Below are 16859 nucleotides of genomic sequence, written 5' to 3'. Positions count from 1 at the left end.
AGACGCTACATTCATAATGAATGAAGCAGCAGCAGTGGCAGCAGGACTAATATAGTAAAAGAAAAAATATCCATAGTCTATGCTGTATACAGTATTAGAACTAAATATATAAACAGGACCCACACTCATTCTTGCCTTTTGAGTAAATTGAATCTGGGGACAAGTATAGACAAGTGAAAATCCTCTTGCTGTCTGTGTGACAAGAGAATTCAGTGTACGTAACGAGCGACATATAAACATGTCAATTTATTGATCCTCACTCAAGCATTTGGAAAGCACGCTCCAGTCCCATTAACTAAATCCTGACCTTTACTTGAGCACTTGAGACCGCCATTAGCATACAAAAGACAGGTTTGATATTTGATTTCATGTTTAAATGTAGAATATGTGGGAAAGAGGGGAAAAAAATGATATGGTAATCTTCCACTTAAAGCCCAGCTCTGCTATTTAAAAAAAAAAAAAACAGGCTCTTAAAGCTGTCATGATTTGTGGCAAGTAGTAAAACGTCTGTTTGTTTAATAGCAAAAATGAACAGAAAGGAGAGTGAGTGGCAGCTTTAACATTTCAAAGCAGTAAGAGATTGAGTGTCGTGAAGACCGAGACACTGGAGATCTAGTTTCTGTGTAATTGAATGCAGTGTTCATAAAGCAGCCTAAAGGCCCATATTCCATCTGCGTGTGGAGCCCCCTACCTCAAAACACACTGCATAAATCTCCCCTGGTTAACACAAGCAGGTGGCAGGGGGAATTACACACATGCTCAAGGGCAGGCTCGGCTGCAGTGGCTTAGCCTCTAGGCTCCTATCGAGCTCCTTAGTGCAACAGATGAACGTTCTAACTGCAGGCAAATGAGGCTGTAAGTTTTGGCCAACAGGCCAATTAATTGCACGCCAAATGACAGCAATCAGAGCTGTGATCAAATGCAATCGAAGTGCCATAATGTCTTAGCAGACCATTTGTTTTGTGAAGCCTGTTTTCTTTTTTTTTATCTCGAAACTGGAGCGTATTGTCGAGGCTGTGTTCATCAGCTGTACAACACCAAATGGCTCTCTCAATCATCTTTCAGCTCAAACCAGCATGCATGCTAATCTGTTGAAAACGGTTCATCTTAAGTGTCACCATGTGTCCTGGGCATGTGATCACATGTAACTCATAGCCATTAATCACTAAAAATATACATTATCACTTCTTATTATAATCAAATTGATCTTAATCTTTAGGGCCACAACTTGCCATGACAGCCCATATAGACAACAAACTCTAATCAATATGTATCTAGAATGGTTACAGCACGACAATCTGCCTGCTATTTCTCCAAAATGCAGTTTTTCTAGCAGGTGCCACTGTTTTACGCTGCGACTACATTGCACTGACAGCTGTCCCTTTCATGCTCCCTGCCGGACAAATCCACACTTGACATTGTGATCAATCAAACTTAGGAGTAAAAAGAAAAAAATTACACTAGACCCACTCGCTCAGCCAATTACACAAATGCCATTGATCCCTGTGGCTGTTTCAAAGTAGAAGTCTTAAAGGACAGGCCTACTGGATGAGTATGGATTTTTCTAGCCTTTTTTTTTTTTTATCTCCACTGCACAGATTTTTTTTTTTTGTTTCCCAAAGACGGGATTAAAAGACATTGGGAGAAAACAGGCTTGCTGACCCACAGGAGGCTGCCTTGTTACTGTGACTTATCAACTGAGGCACACTGGAGAACTGTACAGACTCCATCTGCGCTTGTCGTTAAGCGAGGCTAATACTGATATAGATCTAGACTCGGGGTGTGCACAGTCTGATGGTCTAATAGAGCGACAGATCAGAACCTTGTGTCTATGTGTGTGATTAGAGGCGAGAATAAAAGCACACATCACATGTGTGGGGCTAGGGAATCCAGCATGGAGGCAACAAGAAGGTTGGTCATAGTTGCGAAAGCATGCAGTTAGCACAAGCTCTGCCCAGCATGTTGTTATTATAAGTAAGAACTCCTTTATTAGGACAGACCATGTCTATCAAGACTACCAGGCTTCCAAGTGTCTCTTGTGAGGAGCCAGACATACACTAAATAGACAAAGGTTTGTGGACATCTGACCTTATGATTGGTATGTGCAACTGAAATGACGTATATGACGGGACAATCTTTGATACAGCACTTTTAATGGCTAGAATATTGTCCTCTACATTTCTGCATCTAGAAAATTAGCAGCTTTCTTGGCCTTCAAGTGGATCCACTGTTAATTAGGGTTAAGATCATTTCAGAATTTCTGTTCAGAACTAAAAATGGAAAAGCAGGACTTTTATCTTCATTTTGATGAAAGACGAAACAACACATGAGGCCATTGATTACCAATCTCAGCTGTTTTAAGTAATATTTCCGGTAGGATAAATTCACTCCAGTGGATATGTTTCTAAATGTGGGCAGAAAGCCCAGTTAATTCATTTAGGATGGTTAGGGTGTCGTTCCCAATGTGCTAAATCACACCACAGCAAACACTCAGGCTCCAAAGGGCTGATTCAGCACAGAGCTCCAGTTGTATTTTGACTTTGATATATTTGACTCGTTTTCAGTTAGGCAGGCAATTGCTTCGTAGCAGTTACATGAAGTTTAGATAAAAGTCCAGCTTTTATAACATTTTACAGCATCAAATCCACCAGCGCAATGCATTAACTCATGTCGATACAGACCTTCAGTTAATGTTCATACTGTATTAGAATTAGAATGGGTGGGTTGGTGTCACTGTGGTTGGTATCCGGAGGACTGTTTTTGAGTATTTCACAAATTCACAGTTTAAAAATTACAGTATGGCAATTTACAAAATTACAGGCAATATATTTTTGTAATCTTCAACTTCCCAGTTGATAACTTCTCAAGATAGATGTTTCTATTCTTAACATTTTTCTATTATTTATTGCACTCTCCATCAGGTAGATTCCCTAAGCATGTGCACAACAGATCATCATCAATATCCTTATAACGATGTTACTGTAATAATAATATTAAATTTGATCAATAGCATTAGCAAAGACCTTGTTGCTTGACTTGCAGCCTTCACTAATAACAGAGCTACTCCTAGTTAGTTGTCTACAGAGTGAAAATTGGTCAATGGCTTCACCATACAATGCTTAATGAAAGTTTCTAAAACTTCTGCAATCAGATTTAACATCTGTATTTACTATATGTATTTAGTTTGCCTCTTCTGGTCATGATGGATTTTTTTCACCAATACTGAGAAACTGAAGGATGAAATGTCAAAAATGTCTGCAAGAACAATTTAAGCAAACTGTGTGAGTGCATGTGTTTCACAACTGCACCACACACAGGTGAAGCCCATCTCTTTCTTCCTCATCTGTCCAATGCTTTCCACTGACACTTTTTTCTTCACAGCTTGTCTTAGACTGTGCTCTATTTCACATTCAACATTTTTAGAGCTTGTGTTCCAGTACCTGCATTCCAACAACACTTTTCCGACATGGGTTTGAACAGATTCACAAGTCAGAGTGGCCTGCTTTAGAGCTCTGACCTCAACCCTACTGAACACCTTTGGGATGAATTGGAACGTTGACTGCACCCCAGTCCTCCTCACCTCACCTACATCAGTACCTGATTTTACTAATACCCATGTGGCTAAATGAACACAAATCTCTTTAACCGCACTCCAAAATCTAGTCTATAAAATGAATTTGGGTGCGGTAACATTACATTTTCATTTCACTTAAACTAGGAAACCCAAACCTGTTCCTGCATGACATTCCCTGTGCACAAACCCACGGTATGGTTTACAATGGTTGTAAGTGGAAAATCTTGACTGACCTTCGAAAGAGTTCTAAACTCAACCATGCACCCCAGGACTCCCTACATCAGTACTTTACTAACACCCTTGTGGGGGAATGAACTCAAGTCTTCACAAGCAAACTCCAAAATCTAGTGGAACATCTTCCCAGAATAGTGGGGATTATTATAACAGCAAGTGGGGACTAAATGTGGAATGAGATGGCAAAAAAAAGGTCAGGCGTTCACAAACATTTGTTCATATCATTTGTATCTATTTCTTATATATGACCCCACCAAGTGTTGGTACAAGTTTACTTGTAGCTCTATTAAACATTTTTCGAGTCACAGCTTCTAATAATGTTTCATCCGTCTTTTATTACCATATACCCTCACATTTATGTTCAATGCAGTAATATAAATACAATATGACATTACAGAATTCCCTGTGTGAAATGAATTAACATGCCTTATTAGAAAAGGGAAAAAGCCATCATTAATTTCAGGAGGTTTAATAATTGTTGCCTGCATGCTTTTTTATCTAGTACCCTTGGGAGACTTATCTCCAATTCAAGCTCCTTGCCGGAATCCATTTCAAAGGAGAGAGAGAGAAAGAAAGCGAGAGAAAGAGAGAGAGAGAGAGAGAGAGAGAGAGAGAGAGAAAGAAAGAAAGAAAGAAAGTGAAAGCGAGCTTTGATGGTTTGAATTTGGTTTTATAATTTATTCCTAAGGAGTGGGTCTCGAGTAGGACCGCCTCACTCATATTTATTTATTTATTTATTTATTTATTTATTTATTTATTTATTTACATAAGCTTTGAATGATACAGACATGTGACACTGACATCAGCGTAGACAGGCTCTGGATCATGACTAAACAATGTTGTCAGAGATTTCATGACATTGTGTTCCATCACCACTTCTGACTCACATTCACTTTGCATGCCTGTCAGCTATTTTGCGCTGTTGACAGCAGAGGTCCAGATAATGATTTGGGAAACTGTCATGTTTATGGAAAGTAATGAATTTATTGTTTTAATATTGTTTTTGTTTTATTGTTTTAAGACTGGCAAGAATTTTCAAACGCATTAGTGTTTCATAGTCGCTTTTTTATATATACAATTTTATGCGTTGCGAAAATCACGAAATCAGGATATCTGGTAATTGTTATAATGCGGACAGTGACAAAAGCCTACACAACTAACCGAACAGCAATGTGTTTATAGCAGTACATAGGGGCAATTTAGCAGAGACAATCTTGGGAGCTGGGAGGAGAACAGACATGCTGAAAAAGAACCCTCATTGAGATGGATAAAACATCCACAGTGAAATAAAGGACCTTATTTAGACTATGTATGACAGTAGTTTTTGTAATCTTCTGCCCTCACTGTATGTAATACAGGTTGTCAATTACCATGAATAAATATCATCATTACAAGTGGTTCTGTTTTAAACTGCCGCATCACGATTTCACGAATAGTGCCACATTACTGTGAAAAGATTGATTTGACTCAATGAGAATAAACCAACATTTCTGTCATCTGTAAGCATCCTATAACTTTACAAATCAGCCTATTTTTTTTGCAAAAATCAGCTGTAAAAATACCTGTTCCGTTCTATTGTAGCAGCAGTTGAATCAGGCATAGAAGCCACACTGGTTCATGGTAAGAAAAAAGTAACTACTACATTTTTTTTATAGAACAATGCCTAAATATCCAGAACACAGAGGTTGGCAGGTGAAATCTACACTTTGCTATTAAATTTGATGATGATGAAATGGTAGCTGAAAAACTTACACACTAGGACTTACATATAATATAGTTTCATATATACTCTTTTCTAAAAGAATGAAGGCCATTTTGTCTTGATTGTTAATAAGCTTACTAAAATATTTAACTACAGGAAGATGAGACAGGAAGTAAGAGCGAAAGGAAGTGTAGAGAAAACAAAAAAGGGGTTCATCGACGTCTTCTAGCGCCGTCATCCCACTAATAGCCTCGTCCTCACGTAGACAGATGACTAGAGCTAGTGCTTTACTGCCACACTCTCCTCTTTCCATGGCTCCTCTCGCTTTTGTTTTGACAAGAGTGCTTGATTTATAGCCCTGTGCCTCATCCTTTCAATCTCTCCTCAAACTGTCAGGCCAATCTATTTTCCCTCCCATTGTTCTCCATCCATCTGTTTCGGAGTCGGGTACACCAATTTTAATGTGCCGGTCGGCTATTACGTGCCCTCGATGAAAATTAAAAGGCAAGTACCGCTACACTTCCACCCACAGAATGTCACAGATCAATGGCATTTCACGTAGGTCCTCGGCATTTACATTCAGCCCACCTGTGTAAATATCAAGCTACAAAAGTTGGTGTGAACGCTGTTGCCATTGTGAACGCAACAAAAGCCTGATGCAATTCATATACAAATAAAAGGAATAGAAGGACAGAAGGACAAACACACACTTTGGAAGAAAAGACCCAGTTTATTGGAGTGTTTGTGGGGCACCTTTTCCATCCTCCGCTCATTCAACACTCACCTTGAGGGATGAAATTTCCTGACATCCTGCTTTAGCCTTTCTGATAGACTCTAACTTTAATTTTTGTCCAGTTACATTGAGCAGCACAGTCACGAACACTAATTCTAGTCGAAGGATGAAAAGCTTCATGAAAACATTGATTTGATACATAGTCTAGATTCACAACTGTATTTAACACACAGGCACAAAAATCCAGGTACTGTATGAAAGGCTGAAGTCAATATTAAGACTTATTTATTCAAGACTTAGTCTGAGAGAACGGCTGAAGCAAGATCAAGACTTCTTTTTTTATTTATTTAAATATAAAGACGACAATTATAAAGAATCCTAATTACATAATTATTTTGGACAGCAGGTTTAGGCAGCATATATTTGGATGCCCACAAGAAAACGTCAAAACCGAGACTAGAGGCAGATCAATTCCCAAATATAAGATGATTTCAAGCAAAATGTAAATATGCAATCCAAGTCATTAAATGACGTTCAAGATTAGACCTGACTCATACAGCCCTACTTTTTTTGTTATCGATATGTTTTTGGGTGGTAAATGTTCCTTTTACCTGGCTGTAGTTTACTTATTTATCACTTTAGCCTATTACACAAAAGGCTGTATGTTTATTCAGTGGTTAATGGAGGCTATAAATCATTTCAGTGATGAAATGCAGTTACTCCAGGAAAGCCATTTTCAAAGCTCGCTTTTGGTGTCTGCAGCACATTCATAACAGAGTTCTGAGAAAGACAGGAAATGAATCGTTTTGATGCGATGATTTATTGCGAGTTGTTTTAAAAGTGCGGTTCAACTGCCAGTGGGCAACAGCGTGTAGCGTCATCACGACTGCAGTGAAAAAAATACCATGTACTCCTTCAAAATACGGCAGGCAGAACGTGTATTGTCCCGTGGACGAACATGCAAGCATAACTATTCCTGCAGCCCCACTGAATCATCCAACAAGCAACTGTGGTAGAATGCAACAAGATTGATGGAGGAATATTGTAATTATGCTAGCGTAAGCTTGTTTGATGTACCATTAAAAAAAGAAAGAACTTGACGGAAGTTGCGCATAAAGCAGATGCTTGGAAGTGATACTCAGGGACATAAAGGGGAAAAATAATGCAATGTTATTTCAAAGTAGAACGCGCATGCCGCAAATCCCCCGTTGTCATAAATACAGTACGGCTAAGATGTGGAATAACAATGAAAAACTCATTTTCTCTGTTGCTCATAAGCCTGTGATAAATGCACTATAAGGAAATGTGAGGAAAAAAAAAAAAAACGCTGTACCTCGAAGACATGTAATCAAGGTTTTTTGTTTCTCCCATAGACCAAATAAAGCTGAGCTTAGTGAATCACTTGCTTGTGTCCTTGCTGAGCTGTTTCCCTGATTCCCTCCATTGTTGCTAATACTAATAATAGTTAGTGTGACTTTCTTATTGTTTAAATAAAACTGCAATGAAACAATCAACAATCCTAGATAAATCGGTTGGTGCAAAGCAAATTACAACTGTATTTAACATCATGTAATATAAGCTATTCTTAAAAAATAAAAGTGCGATATTTAATAGCTATAGTCCTCAGACAGGATGTTGAAGAAAAGCTTTCCACAACTATTTGCAAAGCATGCTAAGCACCAAAAGGCTAGCTTTGCCATTCATCTCTTCTCTATGTTGTTTCATAAAATGCTGAAATAAACTCAAAATAAGAAATAAGCCCAGAAAATGAACCCCTACGGGAAACATAATAACCAAGATAATTTTTCTTGCTAATAAAAATTTCCCACCTAATAAACATATTATTCTCCTGAGTCCCACAGACAAATTTGCTATAACAAAACCTGTGAAACATTTTCCAGTCTAAAGGTAGTATTCAGTTCCTTTAGCAATTCATGAGCCAACTGACCCTGTGCATTTTATAGGCTAATACAGTATTATCACTACAGCAGAAAGGCTGCTAGTCCAAGAAACACCATCCACTCAGCCCATCTACTCAGCGGCCATCTTGGCAACTCTCCAATGTAGTTACTGTAAGTCAGACAAGACCAGGCTCCTATCTAGTTGAATATGAAGAGACACGCCATCAACCTTAGTTATGGCTGTTTCCATGGCATTGGCGAAAGCTCAGAGAGTTGGACAAATCTTAAATGGTCTCCTGCTCTACGTAGGGGCAAAACTTAATGACTTCTGCACCCTGTGTAGTGCACTGTAGGAGCCGTTTAGAGATAGTCGTACAACTCGCCTCAGTAACCAGCTCTCCTGCAGTTCAGACAATCAGGCTCTTGGTGTTTATTTCCATTACGGTTCACAAATATTCATCTAGATCAATCTAGGCTAAATTGTATTAAACAAGCGTTGCCTTTGAACATGCTGGGATCTCGTGTGTATTAATGTTTTTTATGATTAGTGCTTGTAGCTAATCTGCAAAACCCTCCTCTGTATTATTCATATGTATTGACTCATTAGGTTTGGGAGCTGCTTTCATGGAGAGAAAATTGAAGCATTATGTACATTTTTGTTAAACTTCAATCAGGACTGTATCAAGTACCATATGACTACAGTCTGCAAATGAAAAACTGCTAATTAAGAACTGTCTAACTGTACACTATATGTAATTAAGTTTGTGGACACCCGATCATAAGATTCATATGTGCTTTTTAAACATCCCAAACATCCCATTGTATGCAACTAATCTTGTGGTAACAGTTTGGGGAAGAATCGCATAGCACTGGAAAAGTCGTGTCTAAATAGTGTGCCAAATAACTAAAACGTGCAAAAGGAATTACTTAAAATGGCACATCTTTACTGATTATCACAGTTTTCTTTCCTTTTGGCTTCTTGAGTTGATAGACGTGACGCATGTGGAATAACTGTGTATTCGTCTTGTGTTTGATATTAAAACAAATACTACGTAAAGCAATATTAAATACTGCATAGAAACCATAAAGGTGTTTTTTTTAATGTCTTCAGTGGATACCCTTGGGACTTTAACTGCACTCATATCTCTATTATTGAGTTATATTAATAGGAATATTTTCAGTTCAATGGAATGGATGTAAATTAAAGGTATAATAGTTTCCGAAATTACTCCAATGCTTCTAATCAGAAGATAAGCTCCTGTTTCCTGGTTTCTTTTTAATTTCGTCTTAGATTTAAGATCTGTCGCTTCTGATTTGCTCATTCGGCATTATAAAGTATAAAACTTTATATCTGACAAATATAAAATTAGCTAAATTAACATTGGTAAAGGTGATTTGATTTAAAGAATATGTGTATGACAGATTTATAGTACCCAGTTTTTTTTTTATATATTCACAACAGTGACACACTGATGATGCTGGGGATGGTTCTACCTCAACAGCCTAAAGGTCCATGAACTAACTGAGCAGCTCCATAACTTTCAATATGGATTCGGATTGTAATTAATAACAACATTCTACTACAATGGCTCAGGACCACAGATTGCATGAACAGTTATACATTTAAGCACCTACCACAGCATACCTCCACAGTGATGGACATGTAAGATGCAGACCTGTGTGGATCCAAATGAAGATGGGTTTCCTATTTGAGTTTGGTTCCTCTCATGGTTTCTTCCTCATACCATCTCAGGAATGTTTTCTTTGCTTTATAGGCACTAAACTTAGACACTCTTTTATACATCTTTATAATGTGAAGCTGCTTTAAGACAGTGTCCACTGTTAAAAGCGCTATAACTAATAAAAATTAATAGAATGATGATCAAGTAATGTCTTTTCCACACATCTGTCTGCCATGAGAATGTCAAGTCTAATCCACAGTGACTGTATAGTAAGAGGGTAAATCAGCAATGGTACAAATAAAGCAGTAACCTCTTCACTCCTAACACTGCAAGTCGACACCTCTGTCCATCTTCCTGTCTTTCTACCTGCAAAAAAGCAGTCCTATGGGGCCAGAGCTCTTACACATTACTACAGCAGACTGATTAATGGCCGTGTTTCGGTTATTTGCGGCGACGGCTGAACACACACTCCTGAGCGGTCTCAGAGGAGCCACCGAGACAAAGATCATCATCAGAACTCAGATTGGATGTGAAGAAAGACATTTTCCCAGGCTCAGGTGGTAGGCTTAAGATTTACGAGAAGAAAAACGTCAGCACTGGACAGCAGCTGTATGCCAACTAAATGGGGAGTGCAGGTTAGAACAGAATAATCCATCATAAAAACGTAACCCGAGGACATTTTCTAGAGGGTGTACTTTAAATACAGAGCACATACCCATTAGAAGAAGATTCATGGTCATTACCTAAAGTGATACACATGAAGGGTGTATTCATAGATGAGTTGTGCAAGTGATTTTATTTAGGTGGGAATTAGCCATGCTGAGATTGAGTGAAATAAGTGTCTTACATATGTGCAATTTGGACCTTGGTTTTAATGTTAGTAAGTAGTTGGATTAAAGCAAATGATCATTTGATGTAACTCCAGAATGGCACACAAAAATGTATGCCTAGGAAATACAATCAATAACAATAAATAGCATAAGTATAGTGAATAAAGGCTCGGTCAGCTAAATAGTCAGTGAATAAAGAAAATAACTTGCAATATTACCTCAACAACTAAAAAAATTGCAAATTAATCCAGTTTACATTTGATGCACAAGCTACAGTTTTATGAACTTCATTGCCATATCTTTATTGCCATTTTTCTGCCCATTTAAAATACAGAACAATAGTATGTACTCAATTAAGTGCTGTTCTATAAATCTGGGACACCACTGTTCAAGATAATTCTTCAGGTATCATCAGGTATTTGGATATTAAGACCCCATAAAATCATTAGCTCAGAAACCAATAATCAAATTTTGTCTACAGAAAAAGAATACCATGACTATCCATTCCTCCTAAGTCAAATGATTACACCTGTCCAATTAGGCTCTTCTCTAATGAAGCCAGGATGGGAGTCATCAAACGAAACATGAAGTTGAAGTGTTGCTCTATTGAAAGGAAAGTGTCTAAACGAAACTAAAGTGTAACCCTTGCTTTCAGGTAGAATAGATGATAAGGCAGATATCCCTCAAGGAAAGAGACAAATGAGAAATGGTGTGGTAAAAAGAAAACCATCTGATGTTTCTAAGGCTTATTATTTCGTCGCAGTGCCCCTGGGGATCTTAGAGATTCTGTTGTTAGTTAGGGCTGACTGCCGCCTCAACTACTGCTAATTAAAAGTTTAATGGTGCTGGTAGTTGTCCACACTTCATGGACGCCCAGCGGTGGCAGAGGTGCATATTGCATGCTGAGATTACTGCCGCAGTGATCTCATCATCCCATCAGGAGGTCACAATGAAACACGGGTGCTACCGAGTGTGTATGGTATGAAAAGGGCAGGGATGCAATTTGGATCGAATCGACCTTTTCCAATGAGTGTATTGTACGCATCCTTCTTGTCATTTCATCTTCATCATCTCTTTCATGAAAGAGTGAAGCAGCAATGGATGGTTCTTGCTTCAATAAAACATGCCTTATTTTCCAAGCCAAGGTTGCCTATGGTGAACAAGGCATATGTGACATATGTGACCAGTGATCCTGAGCCCAAGTTTTATGTGCCACCTTTTGCCTCTGTCTTACTGATTTGAGATAAACTAATAGGGTTACATTTGTTACATTTGTTGTCAGAATCTATTCATTTCTGCATTGTGACAGTGTCCATTGATTAAAGAGCAATTCAAAGAAAACTGAATTTAATAAGTTTGATCATGTCTAGGTTCAAGTTTATATACAGGTTTAAACAATTAATAAAAACAACAAATCAACAATTCAATTACAATAATAATGCATGTTCCAACAATAGAGGGTGCTATTATTAGTATTAATAATGACTTGCATGGCTAAATAAATCAATGTGTGTATGTATATATGTATGTTTAAATGTGTATATATACTGGAACTTAGAACGTCTTAGAACTTAACCCCCGCAGATTTCGGAGGCACCCCCGCAGCGCCTATGGTACCTTAGTGAATTCATCAAAACATTTTCACTTTAATACAATAATGTGTTTTACAATTTTTATGAAATTTGTTAGTGAGAACAAAGTTTAAAGTGTTTTACTAACGTTCCTGAACATTTGTTCCTGCTGCAGATTCCCATGAGTTAAGATAATCCACAACTTGCTGTTAGTTGGGTTCCAAATGAGAATCGGCTATTTTTACGAATTATCGGGGATAGAGATATATATATATATATATATATATATATATATATATATATATATATATATATATATATATATATACATACATACACACACACACAAACAGGATAGATAGATTAAAACATTACCAGTACTTCAGAGTACATACAGACATTTTTGTCTATATCACCTCTTTCTTTTTCAACAATTTCACGTTTAGCCGAACCAAAGTACTCGACACTTCTGCTCCTCCTGCTGCCTCGGCCAACTGACAGATCCAACATTTAAGGGCCTTTCTTCTCATTTTTGTCTCGGGTCACAAGTCTGGTCCCATAACCTATTATTACATCTTTTTTAGTAAAGAACTGCTGGGAGTTGCTCATTAGGAGTTTGCTATGGACTGACCGAGTGTGTAATAATGTCAGTGCCTGCTAGGCACTCTGAATTTAAAGCAGTGTATGAGGGCTTGTAGGACAAAAAATACAAGAACATTTGTCGAGGAAATCAATTAAACATTTAGCTGATTTCCAATGGAGAAATAATGTTATGGACGAGGAACAGTCAGAATAAATGAGAACAGAAGACAAGCTGACATGGGAAATACAGTCTGTTTTAGCTAGACAGTTAAATGACATTGTTCAGGGGTGAGGAACTTAAAGAAATGTGGTGCAAATCCAGTTTCTCTTAGTACCTTCAAGTTAAGTGGCTAGCTCTAGTCACGGTTTGCTTTCACCATCAAAGGCAGTCTTGCCAGGAGGATCACAGGTGCAGCCAATGAGTTTGTTGAGCAAAACGTAGCCAGCATGGCTAGGTTGCAGAGACACCTCTAGGAATCTAAAAGCATATGCAGGCTGGGAAATGGCTGACAGCAGGTCAGCGCTCAGCAGCAAGGGAACTGGCTCACCATGGATTTCAGGAAAGTTTTAGTTAATCAAGGTAAAAAAAAAAACCCTGTGCCAACGGGCCCGCTGTGTTTGCTGGGCCAAGATTGAGCTCAGGGAAAGGCTTTAGTGTATCCGTCAGCACATTGCAGAAAACGGGTCATTCATCAGTGCGGTGCCGATCAATATCCCTGGCTCCTGCACAATCGGATTTTATTACGAAAGTAAAAATAAATAAGGAAACAATCGGCACAAAATAAGGTTAAGGTAACACCATGAGTGCAGCAGCAATACAAGGGGATCGAGGGAAAAAAGGCTTTTGGGATTACACAAACAGGTATGTGACTTTTTTGTTTCTTTTCTTTTTTTTATTGATCTAACATAACTCCGTAGTGAAGCCACAGTGATGGAAAAGCATTTCACACAGTGCATTTATAGAGCTCTTAACATATAAACAAAAAGTCAAAAATAAACCTTACTTATTTAATATAACCTTCCATTTTTTTATCGGAGTTACACTTGCCCTCGCCTGTACTGTGAATCGTGCAAACAATAAAATCACAGTCAAAGCCAGTGCAATCGTTCCCTTTCCAGTGAAACAAAGCGCCCTTTGTTTTAGAATAAATAAAGCCACGTTAAATAATTACTTTACTTTTTTCCATTTTCCCCACCACTAGGGGCCGTCCAGTCAAATGAATTCTGATTCTAATCTAGATTACCTTCGCGGCTTTAAAGCTCAAACAAATTAATTTATCTCTAACCTGATAGATGGCACCTTGTCCTCTCTGGGACAAGCCGATCTTTTTATCCTTCAAGATAAATACCAGCATAGGATGTTATTTTGCAAACATCCCCATTTTTCCCTTTCCTCTCTTCCATCAAACACGAGAGTCGGCTATCGCAGAAGATAGATGAAGTCGGGTGGGCTCAGCATCGCCGAAGCATATTGACAATTAAGTCGTAAATCTGCAGTGGCGAGACAGACTTTATGTTCAAGGCTTCCTGTCTGCTTTTACAGCCATTCCTTTTCCGAACATCTGCGTTTTATCTGAAAGGATTTTCTTTCAGCGGGAATTTTCAGATGGCCTTCGAAGTCATACATGCAGAATTTAGAATCGTAGAAGAGGAGGGTCGAGAAAAAAACAGGGTGGAAAAATGGGGTGAAAATGAAGGCAATCAAAAATAAATGAACTTAAATCCATTATTCAGGAAATGTGCACAGATCAAAAGATGAGGATCAGAGAGGAGTTACAGGTAAAAAAATAAATAAATAAATAAAAAAATGAACGGGCAGAAACCTTTACGCAGGCTTTCTCAAAAAATGTTGTCCTTTGAAGTGAATTGCTATTTTGAGAGGTGTGGCACAGAGCAGGATTCTGAGAGCAGTTTGCGTCCAGGAGGAAAATAAACACCCCTCTTTGCAAATTGCTGGCTTCTGATAGTAAACTCTAACTTTGTTTGGCTATTAAATCTTATCATTCCCTGCTTCAACATGGAAATATACTCAAAACTATAGCATCACTTGATCTCAGAATATGCTCCTGTTACAAAAAACTGCTTAAAAGATCAGCCTCCTTCCCACTCCATTTCTATTTATTTTGTTTCAGCTAAAGATGTCTAATATTGATAGAAATGAGCAAGAGATTCGATTCATTAAGACATCTAGATCAAGATCTAATTATTAAAACAACAAAAAACAACAGAAAAAACAACTAGAGCTTATCACTCTGTGACATTTAAGTATGATTTGTCACATTAATTTGGCTACATTCATTTTAGCTAATTAGCAAGCTCATTAGGTCAGGGATCTAACCCAACCATTAGGGTTGCACAAGCCAGTGCACTCTTATTGCCAGGATAAATTGGGAGGGTTGTGTTAGGAAGGACATTCAGTGTAAAACGTGCCAAATCAAATAAACAGATCATAAACCATAATTTCATACGAGATCGGTCGAGCCCCAAGTTACCAACGACCGCCACAGGTATTGTTAGCCAACATGATGGCCAAATGAGGAGAAGGAGAGGAGAAAGACATCTACAGAAACAGGAGGAAAATAAGTGTAGGAGAGTGGAGGTTAGATGGATAGAGAAATGGTGTAGGGGTGATCCTGAAGGAAGAGAACAGTAAGAATAAAGTGGAGGTGAAGAGAGTTTCTGATACGGTGATGAACGTGAAGCTGATAGTTGAAGGATTGATGATAAATGTCATCAGTGCCTATGCTCAACATGTGGGTTGTGAGCTGGAGGAGAAGGACAGTTCTGGAGTGAGTTAGATGAAGTGGTGGAGAGTGTACTAAGAAATGGTGATTGGGGCAGACTTTAATGGCCATGTTGGTGATGGGTAGGTATGGCCTTAAGGAGAGGAATGTGGAAGGTCAGATGGTGGTAGATTTTGATTAAAGGATGAAAAGAGCAGAGGTAAATACACATTTTAAGAAGGAGAAGCATAGGGTGACTTACAAGAGCGGCAGAAGGTGCACACAGGTGGACTATATTCTATGCAGGCGATGCAACCTGAAAAAGATTGGAGAAAGTAAGGTGGTGGCAGGGGACAGAGGGATGTGGCAAAAGCAAAGGAAAAGGCATATGAGGAGCTGTATAAGAAGTTAAACACAAAGGAGGAAGAAAAGGATTTGAATAAATTGGCCAGGCAGATGGACCGAGCTGGGAAGGATGTGCTGCAAGTTAGAGCAATAAAAGATGCAGATGGAAATGTGTTGACTAGCGAGCAAAGTGTGTTAGAAAAAGTGGAGGGAGTATTTTGAGCTGCTGATGAATAAGGAAAATGTGATAGAGAGAGGGTTGGATGAGGTGGAGATGGTAAAGCAGGAAGTGGATAGGATTAGTAAGGAGGAAGTGAGAGCAGCGATTAAGAGGATGAAAAGTGAAAAGTCGGTTGGACCAGATGACATACCGGCATTGTGTTTATGGATTAAGAGAAAGCGTGCTAAGAAGTCAGGTGTGGCAGAGAAGTATGTGATGGTGGTGCAGGACAGGTTTAAGGACAGTGTGACAGCAGTGAGGTGTGCAGTAGGAACGACAAACTGGTTCGAAGTGGAGGTTGGATTGCATCAAGGATTGGCTCCAAGCTCTTTCCTGTTTGCAGTGGTGAAGGACAGGTTGATGGACACGGTCAGACACGAGTCTCCATGGACTATGATGTTTGCGGATGATGTTGTGATTTGTGGTGAAAGTAGAGAGCAGGTTGAGAAGAGCCTGGAGAGGTGGAGGTACGTGCTGAAGAGAAGGGGAATAAAATTCAGTAGGAGTAAGACAGAGTACATGTGTGTGAATGAGAGGGAGGGCAGTGGAGTGGTGTGGTGTGGTTGCAAGGGGAAGAGGTGGTGAAGGTGGAGGAGTTTAGGTACCCAGGGTCAAAACTGCAAAGTAATGAAGAGTGTGTTAGAGAAGTGAAAAAAGTGAAGAGTGGCAGGAGTGATTTGTGATAGAAGGATGTCTGCGAGAGTGAAAGGGAAAGTTTATAGGACTGTGGTGAGACTTGCAATGTTCTATGGTTTAGAGACA

At 38.8% G+C, this 16859-nt stretch overlaps 1 protein-coding gene across 2 annotated transcripts in view; it reads left to right on the top strand.

Moving 5' to 3' along the window:
* Positions 1 to 16859, top strand: part of lrrn2 (leucine rich repeat neuronal 2) — a 51734-nt gene that overhangs the window by 14273 nt on the left and 20602 nt on the right. The window contains exon 1 of one of the 2 annotated variants that reach the window (XM_046875745.1): positions 13158 to 13671. The exons of the other annotated variant lie outside the window; for it this stretch is intronic. The gene's annotated coding sequence lies outside the window, so the exon portion shown is untranslated. Of the gene's footprint in view, positions 1 to 13157; positions 13672 to 16859 lie in introns of those variants that run through there. 2 annotated transcript variants of the gene reach the window in all.

The sequence above is a fragment of the Silurus meridionalis genome, chromosome 19, assembly GCF_014805685.1.
Source record: "Silurus meridionalis isolate SWU-2019-XX chromosome 19, ASM1480568v1, whole genome shotgun sequence".
Lineage (NCBI taxonomy): Eukaryota > Metazoa > Chordata > Actinopteri > Siluriformes > Siluridae > Silurus > Silurus meridionalis.
Note: the sequence above shows the minus strand (reverse complement) of the source record. Positions and strands in the feature narration are given on the sequence as shown.